Below are 14396 nucleotides of genomic sequence, written 5' to 3' on the forward strand. Positions count from 1 at the left end.
ACAGACATCCGCGCGCACCCCCTGCCCCTTGGGGGTCTGCTTTGTTGAATATTTAAGTATGTTCGCCCATCCCTTTGGTGTGTAATGAGCTTGGCGCTAAGAGCCCAGTACACTCAGCGTTTCAAACTGTAACCTCACTTGCTCTTTTCTCGGACACTGGACCATTTGTTGTTCTGGCTGCTGGGGGGGGGGAGGGGGCCCGAGGTGAGTTTTTAAGGGGCTGGTCTTCCATCAAAAAGGCGGACCTAAAAATTGACCCGGCCGTAGATGGCTGTAAAACGTCAATGATGTAAAACGACTGTTGCTACACCACTATCATAGAGCACATCAATAAAAAATACACACTTACACAGTCTCCATACTTGTGAATCAGCAGAACAGATTGTGTCCTATTATCTATCAGTTGCCATCAAGGCCCCCCAAAAGGACGTGGTGGGGCCTCCCCTTGAGCCTGCCCGTCGTGGCTGCCGGGCTCCCTGGGCTTGAGCGGGCCGACGCTGAGGTCTTACGAGCAACCGAAAAACCGAGGGTGCAACAGAAAGCCCGAGCGAGCTCATGATGCAACCCGGCCCCGGTTCCACGTGCTTCCCTTCCCCCACCGCCGGCGGAGCGCTGCGCGGCGTTTTTTCCGCCTGTAGGGTCACATTGCGGTTGATTGATTCTCCTTTCGCCCTGCTCAGTCATTCAGATTTGGAAAGTAAATAACAAGTTGACAGCAATACAGCTCCGGGCCTAACCGGGACGCGGCCCTCGGCTACCGCACACTCTCGAGTAGCCGCGCAGCACGCTGGCCCGCTAGGCTCGCCGGCCCGCCGGGCCTTCAGCTGCCTGGAGATGCCCACCTGAACTCGGTGTAAAGGCCTCCTTGTATGTTCTCATTCCTTGGCAGGTGCCAGTCATTTTAAAGTATGACAAAGTGATGGAAATCCTCAGTGCAGGAGAGCTCACAATCCTGCCCGTTTGACAATGTCCCAACAATCCCACCGGTCTACTCGCAGATTAGGAGTGCAGCATTTTTATCACAGACTCACAGCACCCCCCCCCTCCCCCCATAGAATTTAGGAAGACCTCAGACGGGAAAAGAGGCCCCCTATGTTTATCATAATAATTCCTCTTTCTGCAATGCTAGATGGGTGGTAGGTGGGTGGTAAATAAGCCTATTTTATTTTATCTGTTTTGCAGATTTTTCAACTGTGCAGTCCTGTAAGTAGGGAGAAAACAAGGTAAAAGGGAAATAGGCAGAGGAGGAAAGGGACCAGTGCATTCTGATAAAAGCGAAGGTTAATATGAGCTTGTGAGCAGCAGTCATTTCCACAGGTACTTGCTACACAATATCGACGTTTTGAACAACTATTTTTGGCTGCTGACTGGAGGAGCTGGAATACAAGAATCGGCTTGCAACCAGTGCTGTCCCTATTACCCCTGAACAGTGGCCAAAATTTTAATTAAAAGGCAGGAGGAACCCATACAAATATATTCAACTAATAAAGAATATTCTTTTAAACAAATGATACTAAAAAAATTGGATATCCATATGCAAAAAAAAAAAAAAAAATTAATCTAGACACAGATCTTATACTTTTCACAAAAATTAACACAAAATATAAAAAGCAGCCCTGGCTAGGTAGCTCAGTTGGTTAGAGTGTGGTCCTGATATGCAAGGTTGCAGGCACATATAAGAAGCAACCAATGAATACATAAATAAGTGGGACAGGTCGATGTTTCTCTCTCTCTGTCTCACTCTGTCTCTCCCCATTTCTCTCTCTCAAATCAATAAATAAGAATTTTTTAAAATTTTTTTAAAAAATGTAAAAAAGAAAATAAAACTTCTTGAATATAACATAGAAGAAAATCTAGATGGCCTTGGGTTTAGTGATGAATTTTTAAATACAACACTAAAAGCATGATCCATGAAGAAAAAATGTTGATACATTGGACTTCATTAAAATTAAAAATGTCTGCTCTGCAAAAGACACTATTAAGAGAATGAAAAGACAAGCCAAAGACTGGGAGGAAAATATTTGCAAAATCGATACCTGATAAAGGATTGTATCCAAAATATACAAAGAACTCTTAAAACTCAACAGTAAGAAAATAATGAAATTTTTTAATGGGGCAAAAGATCTGGAAAAAAACAACACTGAGACATACAAGTGGCAAAGTAGCATATGAAAGGATGCTGAACATCATATATCAGTAGGAAATTGCACATTAAAACAAAATACCACTACACATCTATTAAAATGGCTAAAGAAAAATTTTCAATGACAACACCAAATGCTAACAGCGCGCTGAGTGAGCAGAGGAGTTCTCATACGTTGCTGGTGGGAATGCAGAATGACCCGGCCCCTTCGGAAGATAGCTGTGCAGTCTTACAATGCTAACCAGTGTCATCACACAGTTCAGCAGTCATGCTCCGAAGTATTTACCCAACTAAAATGAAAGTTTATGTTTACACAAAAACCTGCACAGGAATGTTTCTAGCAGCTTTATTCATAATTGTCAACACTGGGAAGCAGCCAAGATGCCCTTCAGTAGGTGATGGGTAAACTGTGGGCCATCCAGACAATGCAATTATTACTCGGCGCTAAAAAGAAATGAGCTATGGAGCCGCGATGGACACGGAGGAACCGTAAATGCGTCTCACTGAGAGAGAAGCCGGCCTGGAAAGGCTCCATGCCGTCGGGTTCCAGCCATGACATTCCCGAGGAGGGAAAACGAACAGGGCCAGCGGCTGCCAGGGACAGAGCAGGGGGAACCTGGGGGATTTTCAGGCCAGCGAACTGCTACTTTGTCTGATACTGTAATAGTGGATACAAGACATTTTGCTCTTGTCCAAACATGTAGGCTGAACAACAGGAAGAGTGAACTCTAATGTCGACTATGGATTTTATCAGTATTAGTTTGTTTATTTTTTTACTGATCTATATTGATTTGAGAGAGACAGGGAGAGAAACATAGATTTGTTGTTCCACTTATTTATATATTCATTGGTTGATTCTTGTATATTTTCTGTCCCGGGATTGAACCCGCAACCATGGCTTAGCACATTGATGCTCTTCAGGGCAGTATGTTTGTTTATTGTAACAAATGTACCACCTTTAGCAAAGGTGTTAGTTAGCCATTAATGGGAGCTGTCTGTGGGGGGTGGTAATATGGAAACTGTACCATGTGCTAAATTATTCTGTGTCACCACATAGGCGGAAATTAGCACATGGACACCGGAAGGAGAAGGCTGTCTATAAGCCAAGGCTTGCAGAGGACTTGGGAGGAAAGGGCCCTGCGAACACCTTGTCCTACAACTGCCAGCCTCTGGGGTTGTTCGGAGGTACATTTCTGTGATTTCAACCAGCCAGTCTGTGAGCTTGGTTAGGGCCACCCTCGCGGACCAACGCACGTGAGTCGTTGCCATGTTTTTCCGTTCGGAACAACCTGTTCAGTTCACACGGTTTGATCACTGAAAACACCTTGCATGTGCCGTGGGAGGGGGGCCGTTCATGCTCAGTATTGAACCTGATCCTCCCAGTTATGCTGGAGGGCAGGGACTTCTATCTCCAATATTGAGAGGTTAAAAAAATGAGGGAGCCTGGCCGAGCGTGGCTCAGCGGTTGAGCATCGACTTAGGATCCAGGCAATCAGGGTTCGATTCCCGGTCAGGGCACATGCCCTGGTTGTGGACTTGATCAATGACCCTCTCATCATTGATGTTTCTATCTCTCTCTCCCTCTCCTTTCCTCTCTCTGAAATCAATAAAGATATATTTAAAAAATAAATAAATGAGGGAGGGAGGGACTTTGTAACCATTCCTTTGCCACAGACCTTCTTTGCCAATTTAGTGAATATTGTCTCTAAATGCATAAAGTGATACATAAAATAATATGTAGGATGGCACAAAACCCCTGATGTTAAAATAGTTATCAAATGTTTGAAGAATTCTGAGTCATGCATGCGCTCCTTTCTCCGTACCTCCAATGGTGAGCCCCAGCAGTGATCCTAGGACCTTCTGCCTTTGCAAAGGAGGGGGTGAGAGTAAACAGAACCTGCTCGGAAAATGTTTATTGGCGACACATTGGTAACAAATTAAAGATACTGTTAATGCTACTGGCATCCATTCTCTAGATTCACAGTTGTCAGAAATGCTACATTTCAGCCCTGTCTGGGTAGTTCAGTTGGTTAGAGTGTTGTCCCAATATAACAAGGTTGCGGGTTCAATCCCGGGTCAGGGCGCATACAAGAACCAACCAGTGAATGCACAAGTAAGTGGAACAACAAATCTATGTTTCTCTCTCTCTCTCTCAATTCAATCAATAGAAATATATTTAAAAAAAAGAAATGTTACATTTCAGTCAGTGGTTAGTGACCACCAAACTGCAGGGCTTCCCTGTGTAAGTTCTCTCACCCCAGAAATCCCTGCCTGGGACCTTTCCACTGAGGAGGAAGGTGCAGGAATCCAGGGGCCTCTACTGCCCCCCTGCCTACCTGGGTTCATTCATGCCACCACCAGGGCCCGCTCCCAGGGAACACGGGCTGGGACACTAGGGTGAGCTGAGTTTACCAGGCCACCAAAAACTCAGTCATCAAGATAAACAACACTGTAATGCCATATTTTAATACTCAAAATACCAAAATGTTAGATAAAGACAGGATGCGACCCTGCCAGGCATACCGTTCCAGACGGGCAGAATTCCCCGCCCTGTTATGGGACAGCCCGCAAGCTAAGGATACATTTTTAAACAATTGGGGGAAAAAATGGAAAGAATAATGATACTTTGTGATGCGTGAAAATTATATGAAATTTGGATTTCAGTGCCTGTGAATAAAGTTTCAGCACAACACGGGCGACGGAGGCAGGTAGGCGCCCTCCCCGCCGCACCCCTGGCGCTGGTCACTAACGCTCACCGCCTGGCCTGGTGCAGGGAGTTCGCGCCCTTGTTTCTAGGAGACTGAATGGTTCCAGATTCCTCACATAGCTTGCTCACGTCTCTTCGTAGGAAATTTTTTTCTTTACTGATGTATATTTTCAAAAATAATTCAGAATAAATTAAATTAAGGAATGCCTTTTAAAATTCATGTTTAAGAAAGAGTAGGAAAATTATGGTGGGAAAGAAGACTGTCTCCTCTTGTTTGTGGATGGCGACGGATTCTGGGGACTCGGGCACGTCGCCCACTCAGAGAGGGCAAAGGTCACAGAAGAGCTGGGAGCAGACACCAGTGAGCGAAGACGGGAGAACTAAGGTGACAGCAACTGTATGTTTTTTCTATGTAACAAAGTTTCCTTATAGTTTAAGAAACATTTTCAAAGAGGACCTCACCCGTCCTAGCAACCTCGGGAGTGGCTGAGGAGATACAGTCTCATCATCTTCATTTTACAAAGGAGGGAAGTTGAGTCTGGGGGTGTAGGGGCCCCATCAGCTTCCCGCGCCGCTGGCCCAGGTGGCCGCACACGCAGTGGCTCGGAACCAGCGCATCCTCTGGCCGCCCCGAGGTCAGAAGGCCCGGGTGGCTTCCGCGGGACTCTCGGCGCCGAGCCCCGTTCCTTGGCACGTGACCTCCTCCGTCTTGTCCCTCTCCCTGCTGTCATTCCTGCCTCCTCTCCTCCCGCCTCCTTCCAGCCGCCTGGGATTAGATTAGATTAGGTGGGGCCGCCTGTGTAATCCGGTATAATCCCGTCACTGCACTTTAGTCACATCTGTGAATCCCTCCTGCCAGGGAAGGTGGCGAGACAGGTTCCAGGTCGTCGAGGTGTGGACATCGGTAGGGGGCCATGCTCTGCCTTCCGCAGTGGCCTTGGACGATGTCTTCTACTGAAAGGGGGCACAGGCGACTCAACTCCAGCTCCTCTGATTCCAAACCTGTGGCAGGAAACGATTCCTCTCACTCGGGAAATACTCTCAGAGCCCCCAGCCCCGTCCCAGCACAGCAGAAAGCGCTGCCTGCCTCTACTAAGCTGAGGCACATGACCTGCAAGAGTTACAACTCCCCCCAAATAACACCCAGCTGTTACAGTTACAAACTAACAGGAGTGTGAAGTTTTCTAAAGGCTGCCCCTCCCCCTTGCTCTTTGGTAACTGTATTTCACTGTAACAAGTTAGGTGCCTTTTCCCCTCCCTTCGTTTTCACTTCTGCATTCTGTTTAAAACTCAGAGACAGAGCCTGGAAGACAGGATGACTTTTATAAACAATTGTTGCACAGAATCCTCTGCCCCATCTGCAGCTCGATGCCACATTGACAAAGAAAATCCAGCAGGTTCAGGAAAAGCACAGGTGAATCGGCCTGGAGGGGAAATGTTTGCCTTTTCCTCTGAGGCCTTGGTCATAAAGGCTTTTGATGTTGTTTTCATGAAATGAGCAGCCACCTGATAAGATCAGATACATGTCATGTGCACCCCAGAGATCCCCTCCTACATACAGACCCAAGAGAAACAACAAAAAAATAGGTTCACACAAAAATCTGTGTGCACGCAGCTTTATTCGTGGTTGTCAAAACCTGGGAACAAGCAGTGACATCAACGGAAGAACGGAAAACACGCTGAGCCTATCCAGAGGGTGGGGCCCTCACATCGATGTTTCTCTCTCTTTCTCTCTCCCTTCCTTCCACTCTCTCTGAAAACGAATGGGTGAGGGTTTAAAAAAACCACAACAAAACTTATTGCACTCTACTGTGTGGGAATTATACCTCAATAAATTTCACTTAAAAAATAAGAAAAGCGAGGCCCTGGCTGGGTAGCCCAGTTGGTTAGAGTGTTGTCCCGATGCACCAAGATTGTGGGTTTGATCCCTGGTTAGGGCACATACAAGAAAAAGCAATGAATGAATAAATAATTAAAACAAAAAATCCATTTTTCTCTCTCAAAAATCAATAAAAAATTATATATATATATTTTAAAGAAAAGCTAGCAGATTTGAGGAACACACTGTAACACTCAGAGGAATGAGACTAGTACCTGTGTGAGGACTTCTTTCTGTTTCTGTTATTTTCACTAGATCTCAGCCATTTGATAAGATGAGATGCAGGTCATGTACAATTCTTCAAATGTCCCTAAGGGAGTGGGGAGAGAAAGGACATTTGAAAATACTTTGAGATAATATGAGAACCGCTCACATTGCTAGAAATAATCATTGGAATAAAAGGCCCCACCCACAGCAGCACACACCAGCACCCAGAGGCCCAGTGGCTTGGGTGCCAGGCTGACTTTCTCCAAGGGGTTGTCTGGGCCATGGCTAAGAGCACTCAATAGTTATTTCTGGCAAAGTTTTCACATACAAGCCAAGAATAGGCAATGCTGGCTGCATCTCCCCAGCTCCCTCTATTTTTTTTACTTTTTATTTATCTTTATTGTTGACAGTATTACAGATGTCCCCCCTTCCCCCCCCATTGACCCCCTCCACCCCGATTCTGCCCCCTCCCCAGGCCTTCACCGGTGGTTATCTGTCCATGGGCTATGCATATATGCATATGTTCTTTGGTTAATCTCTTCCCGACCCCCCCTTCCCTCTGAAATAGGTCAGCCTGTTGCATGCTTCCATGTGTCTGGATCTCTTTTGCTCATTTTTACAAAGGCATTCCAGCTACTGCTTGAGACACATGCCTTTCATTTCAAAGTCTACTAAAGCTTGTTGACACATTATAACATATCCAACGAAATGTAAATAAAAACCTAAAGTCCAAAAATCCATAAGCCCATCTGATCTTGAGAAAACCATCAGACAAACCCAAATTGAAGGACATGTTGCAAAATACCTCACTACCTGTCATTCCTCAAAGCTGTCCACGTCATCAAAAACAGGGAAGGAGGGAGCCCCTGTCACAGCCCAGGGGAGCCTCGGGAGGACGTGATGACTACTGCCACATCATGTCCCCAGTGGGACCCTGGCACAGAAACAGCTCATTGGTGGCGAAAGTGGGGAAATCCAGAGTCCAGGCCTTAGTCCATAGCGGTGGGTGGGCCCAGGTTGATTTGTCAGTTGAGACAAAAGAACCGAGGTGACCGAAGGCATTGATAATGGGTGGCACTGGGTGAGGGGTGAGTGGGAAACCTCAGCCCAACCATCTCTAACTAAAACTAATCTGAAATTTGAAAAGCTGGCTGAGACACATCGGAATGCTCCGTGTCAGTCTACTTGAGAGGGGGTTATTTTAAAATACGAAGCACTTCTATTTGAACACAAACACACAAACACATTAAGAAACCAAAAATGAAATGAATGGAGAGTCGTAGTGACCGCGGGGAGGAGACAAGGAAAACTTTTCACGGAAAAAATTCAAACCAAGCAGACAGAGAATATACACAGGCATGTAGTAGTTCTTGTGTAATTAAAGCGTAATTAAAATTAATATGAAGTAGGAGACTCTATCCCTTCCCACTTTCTGCACAGGTTTGGTCCTGCCCACCCACCGCCCTGGCCCGTGCTGTTCCCTCCACGGCTCTGGCTTGTTCCTGTCCTTCTGGAAGGTTCCTCCTCCAGTTTCCCAGGCCCCTCAGGGCACTCAGACCTCTGTCAAGATGTGGGCCCGCCCCTCCATCTCCATCACTCGAAGCAAATGTGTGTGTTCATTTGCTTTCAGCATCTTCCCCACCCACCAGCATAGGAGTGCAGTGGGGGGAGGGGGGAGGATAGAGGGACTTCGAGCTGCGTTAGCCTGTGATGTGTCACCTGACCAGGCCACAGCCTGTAGCCATTCACTCAAACACGGTGTCCATTTCCTGCTGTAACAAAGTATCAAAAACTGGGTGGTTAAAAACAACACACATGTGACCAGGCCTAGTCTGTAGCCATTCACCCAACACGGTGTCCATTTCCTGCTGTAACAAAGTATCAAAAACTGGGTGGTAAAAACAATACACATTTACTTTCTCGCTATTCTAGAGGCTAGAAGTCCAAAACCAAGGTGCTGGGAGGGCCATGTTCCCAGTGAGGATCCGGGGAAAACCCCTTCTCACTTCTTCCCGCCACGGGTGGCAGCCGGCCTTCCTTGGTGCTGCGTGTGTTGTAGCTGCCACGCTCGCCTCTGCCAGCCTTCCATCTTCACGTGGCCTCTCCTTCCGTGTGTGTGTGTGTGTGTGTGTGCGTGTGTGTGTGTGTGTATGTGAATCGCCCTCTCCTTTCTCTTATGAGGATGCCAGTCATTGGCCACCCTAATCCAATATGACCTCATCTTATCTTAATTCCATCTTCAAAGACCTGATTTCTAAATAATGTCACTTTCATAGGTCCCAGGGGTTGGGACTTAAATATATCTTTTTTGTTGTTGTTAATCGTCACCTGAAGATATTTTTTCCATTGATTTTCAGAGAGAGTAGGAGGGAGGGAGGGAGGGGGAGAGGGAGAGAGAGGGACAGAAACATCGACGTGTGAGAGACACATGGACTGGTTGCTTCCCACACGTGCCCCAACCATGTCTGGGGAGTGAACTCGCAACCCAGGTACTTGCCCTTGACCAGGAATCGAACCTGAGACCCTTTGGTGCTCAGGCCAACACTCCAACCACTGAGCCACACCGGCCAGTGCAGGACCAGTATATATCTCATTTTCAGGGGGACACAATTCAACCCATTGCAAACACGAATCTATGAGTTGCTGAGGAGTTATTCTGTAGATGTGATTAAGGTCCATAATCAGTTGAACTTAAGCAAAGGACGTTAGCCTGAGTAACATGGGTGGGCCTTATGCAATCAGGTGAAAGACCTTCAGAGCAGGGCTGAGTTTCCCTGAAAAAGAAGGAATCTCCCCAGGGACAGCAGTCTCTGTCCATCCCAGGGGGATTCCCACCCACCCTTCTTAACTGCATGCCCTACAAGTTTCATGCTTGCTACATCAGAATTGGGAATTGCCTTGAATTTATCAGATACACATGCATGGGACTGAAAAGGAGAATTTTTGTTTTGTCACACTAAATTGCTTGAAAATGTTTACGATATGACTTAAATATCATCTCTCCTGGCAGACAAGATAAGGGGGAGCATCCACAACCATGACTGGCATTCAGGGTGTCCAGGCACAGTCCCCATTAGCAGAGTAGCATCCTCAATAACAAAGCTGTGCAGTTTGCTGACACTGGGGAAAATGAGGGCAGGACAGAAGAGGTGGCCTTGGGCTGTGGTCCCAAAGGTCAGATCTCTGCCCTTCGTGGTCACAGCCTGACCCTGGAGCTGTGCTGGGGGTGCCCAGGTTCAGGGAGCCTCCTACCAGGCTCGGCAGGCACCTGGCTCCGTCAGGCCAAAGCCACCTGATCTGGGTCTGATTGTACCCAGAAGCCATTTAATTATTTATGGGAGGAAATGGGCAGTCAGGTGTCTGCTGTTCACTGTTGGCTGCTCCCGAGGACTAGTCAGCAGCCTCTCTTCCCTTGGCTGCAGGAGGTCAGTTCAGTGGGTGAGCGAGTGACCGCTGTCCGGGCAAGGGTGAGGGCCCCTGGCCTTCCCTTTGAACTGAGTTGTCGTGATCCGGTTACTCCTTTGGCATACGTACTCAGGAAAGCGTTTTTCAGGCTGTGAAGGATCCAGCTTCAGTATTTTACCCCAGAGCGTGGAGCCGGCTGCCTGGATCCCTGCCTGTGCCCCTGGAGAGCCCGGCAGAGCAGGCCAGGCCGCGAGCCCCCCGGGAGTAGGGAGGGGAAGTAACAATAAAGCAGCAACACCTTCCCAATTTGCACCGCATTGACGCAAAAGCTGCAGTAGGCATTCTGCATAAAGTGATTTAGCTCAAAAATATACATGTGCTCCTCCCCCCTCCTCCCCTCTGAAGTCTATATCTGTGTCAGAGTCTACACACGCGGACCAGACGGGGTGTTTCTCCTTTAGACGATCCCCCTACAACCTCGGCAAAGCATTCAGTTCAAACACTTATCTCCTCTTACCTGTCGGGCAGCTGTCATGGACACAACAGCTTTCCCAGGGCTCCCGCGCAAATCCCCAAGTTGCAGGGGAACGGCAGGAACAGGCAGGCCGAAGCCTCCTGCGGCCGACGTCATCTGCCCCGCAAAATACGCTAGAAAGGAAACACCAACTGGGTAAATTTAAAAAGCAGCTAAAATTCCCCCCGGGATATGTTTATACTAAAATCATCAAAAATGGAAACTTGTGCAAAAAGGATGACCCGTATTTCCTTCCAAATGCATTAGTTGTTACTTCTTCCTGGATCTGGACACTTTAGGATTTATTTCACTTAATACAATCGTGACTTGCTAAGCAACAAGCCACTCTTAAAATAGCAATTCGGGGGGGTCGTCTGGCAAAAACAAACACGCTGAAAACAAAAACCTTGTAAGGAATATCGATTTCACTTTGTCAAACAAATACTTTTTTCAACTGCATTTGATGGATCTGTGAGGGGAAAATGAAACATTAAGACACAGCCCCACCTTCTAGAAGCTTATACTCTGGGAGGGGACAAAGCTCAGTCCAATAAAAGTTGTGAGGTAAGTGGTAGAAATGAGTGTGTGTGTGTGTGTGTGTGTGTGAAGGTTAATTATCTCACAAGAACTCATCTCTTTTTCTTTTTTTTCTTTTTTTTTTTGGTGCCCTGACCGGGAATCAAACCGGCGACCTTTCGGCGCACCCAACAACGCTCAAGCCGCTGAGCCCCCGGGGCCAGGGCTGATCTGTTCCTCAGCTTGGACTGCTCGTGAGTGCTCTAAAATATGGCAATTCTGTATTTGCTTCTTTTTGAAATTGCTCTACTTACAATTTTATTCAATGAAATGCAGAAATATTTAAATAAATGTTAGAAAAGCGTGTCTCTTGTGACTTTGTGACAGCCCTGCACTGGAGGCCACTGAGGAAACCGCGTTTGCCAAGCTGGCAAGTTAGTCCGAATGGAGGGGCCGGCCTGAGAAAAATCAGAGTAGCATCGACCTGCCACGTGGCTTGGAGCCTTTCTCTCCACCGCATCCAGCCTCAGCCTGGCCTGGTTGCTGCCGGTTTTCTGTGGAATTCCAGGGGGTTGGTTTATGCGCACTGCCGGCCAGCAATCGCCCACGCCCTCCCCTCCCACAAATAAACACGGGGAAGGGCTCCTCTCTGGCCCGCGCGTGGGTCCAGGTTCCCATCTTGGACCCAAGTCCATGGCTAGAGGAGGACCCCTGAGATGGGGGGATCCTCCTGAGAACCCCAGCAGGTCTGTGAACAGGGTTTGTCACTTTGTTGATGTGCGGAAACCTGGGCTAGAAGTGGGCCCCGTGGGCCCCGTTAGCGTGGTCTGACTGCAGCTAATGCCTATGAGCCTGTGCACAGAGACATGGAACACGGGGGGGGGGGGGCACACTGTAGTCCCTCCCCGGGGACCTCAGAGAGCTAAGCTTCCATAAGCAGATGTGACAGGTGTCACGCTCCCTGCCAGCAGCGGCCTTAATCCGTGTGTGTGTCCTTGGCTGGCACCTTTTCCCAGCACCAAGGAGCCTTAGGGACTTGAGGCGGGGACCTTTCGACGCCCAGGAACGACCGGCCCAAATCACACCCTCCGCCCCACAAGGAAGCGCTGTCCCCATTTCCAAACTTCCAGGTTTTGTCAGATAAATAACATTCTCCCAGTTGCATAATCTCTGTCCTTGAAGCCATCTGCGGGGACCTCTCCACCAGCGGGGGACCTGGGCCACTCCACCTTGGGTGGCCACCGAGCTTTCTCTGGCCGAGTGGGAGGCCCGTGAGGGTCCAGCGGGTCACCTGCAATTCCCAAGGTGCACTTGGGCAGGGAACAGGCGTCTTATTGGATCGAACAGTTGTTCCAAGAGCACCACACGCTTGGTGACGGTGCCAGGGAGGGAGCCGCCCCGTGTGAGGTTGGAGAGCTGGCTCTAAACAGTGAGGGACTTGTCGGGGTGGGAGAAGGGAGGGGACACCAGGAGCAAAGCCTCCACACACAAGACCTGTTGAGAGAGCCATGGGGTCCAGCGAGGCAGGATGGGAAGAGGGGCATGATGGGAAACTCCCTTGCTTTTCACCCCGGAAGCCACATCCCACAGCCCTGGGAACTGGAGCGGGCGGGGGGAGGTGGGAAGGAGAAAGGGGGGCTGCTTCCCTTTCACACGGACCAACCATGACACCCACTTTACGCTCATTGCCCAGAAATCCTGCCACTTTACACAAAATGGCCTGTGCCCTGGCTTGGCTTGAATTCTAGCAGCCAAGTCTTGGCTCCCTTTAGCCACGAAGGCTCTCACCCCCCCTCTCCAAGTGCCCCCCCTTTCCAGCAAGTCTGACTGTACCTGCAAGGCCCCCATTTCGGGTGAGATGGCCATGGCCATGGCGGGGGCTGTCACCACCCAGCCTTACGGGGCTGCCCCTCCCCCTGCAGAAAGCCAGGTGCTCGGTGCTGATTCTTACGGTAGCTCTTCCTTCTGCGTTCATCTTTTTTTTTTTTCCCCATTAATCTTCACCCAAGGATAATTTTAGAGAGAGTGGAGGGAGGGAAGGAAGTGGAGATGTGAGAGACACATCGATCGGTTACCTCCCACATGCCGCCCGACTGGGGACTGGGAATCCAGCCCGCAGCCCAGGGACACGCCCCGGACCAGGGATCAGACCCCAGGCCCCTCAGTGTGCTGCGGACGCTCTAACCGCTGAGCCACGCTGGCCGGGGCTGCATTCGCCTTCTTTCTCTCCTGGGAGGGTGTCGGTCTGTCCAGGGCTGGCTCTTTTTCCACAATAACCATAGGGTTCTGTGTTTTGTTTCCTGGTGTGTCATCAGTTCAAATAACAGTTCTAAAGTGGCGGCTGAGGTTCTGGGGGAAGTGGACGCTGCTCTGAAGAAAGGTGAAAGGGGGGAGACTAAGACCCCCAAAAATGAAAGTCGGAAAGTCACAGGATCTGCCTGTCAGGGTTTCATGTCAGACTGTGGCGTGGGGGTGGGGCACCCATGAGCTTCTGTCCTGCGATTACCAGGCGTATTTCAGAGATAATATCGACTTTTACATTGTGCAGTACAGGGCCTCGCACACAGTAGGTGCTCAATCAATAGCTGAACCATCCAACGAGTGCTTAAAATAATTATTTTTCACTTAAGAGTGTTTTCATCTAAAAATAAATTTAATGAATTACTGATACGTGGGTGGACCTCAAAAATATGCCGGGCGAGAGAAGCCAGAGGCAAAGGTCACGGATCGCATGATTTCCTTCATGGAAAATATTCAGAATGCGAAAATCACTAGGAGCGGAAGGCAGGTTGCTGGCTGCCTGGGGCTGGAGCGGAACACGGATGCAACGAGGACTGACGGCTTAATGGGGACAGGTTTCCCTCGGGAATGATGGAAACGTTTTGGACCCAGATAGAGATGAACGTTGAGCTGTGAATGTGCTAAATGCCACTGGGTTGTACACTTTATGGTGACTAACTGTATGTTATGTGATTTTCACCTTAAAGTTACTGAAATACAGGGTGTCCCCCCAAAAATGTACACA

The sequence above is a fragment of the Miniopterus natalensis genome, chromosome X (assembly GCF_054644295.1).
Source record: "Miniopterus natalensis isolate mMinNat1 chromosome X, mMinNat1.hap1, whole genome shotgun sequence".
Classification (NCBI taxonomy): domain Eukaryota; kingdom Metazoa; phylum Chordata; class Mammalia; order Chiroptera; family Miniopteridae; genus Miniopterus; species Miniopterus natalensis.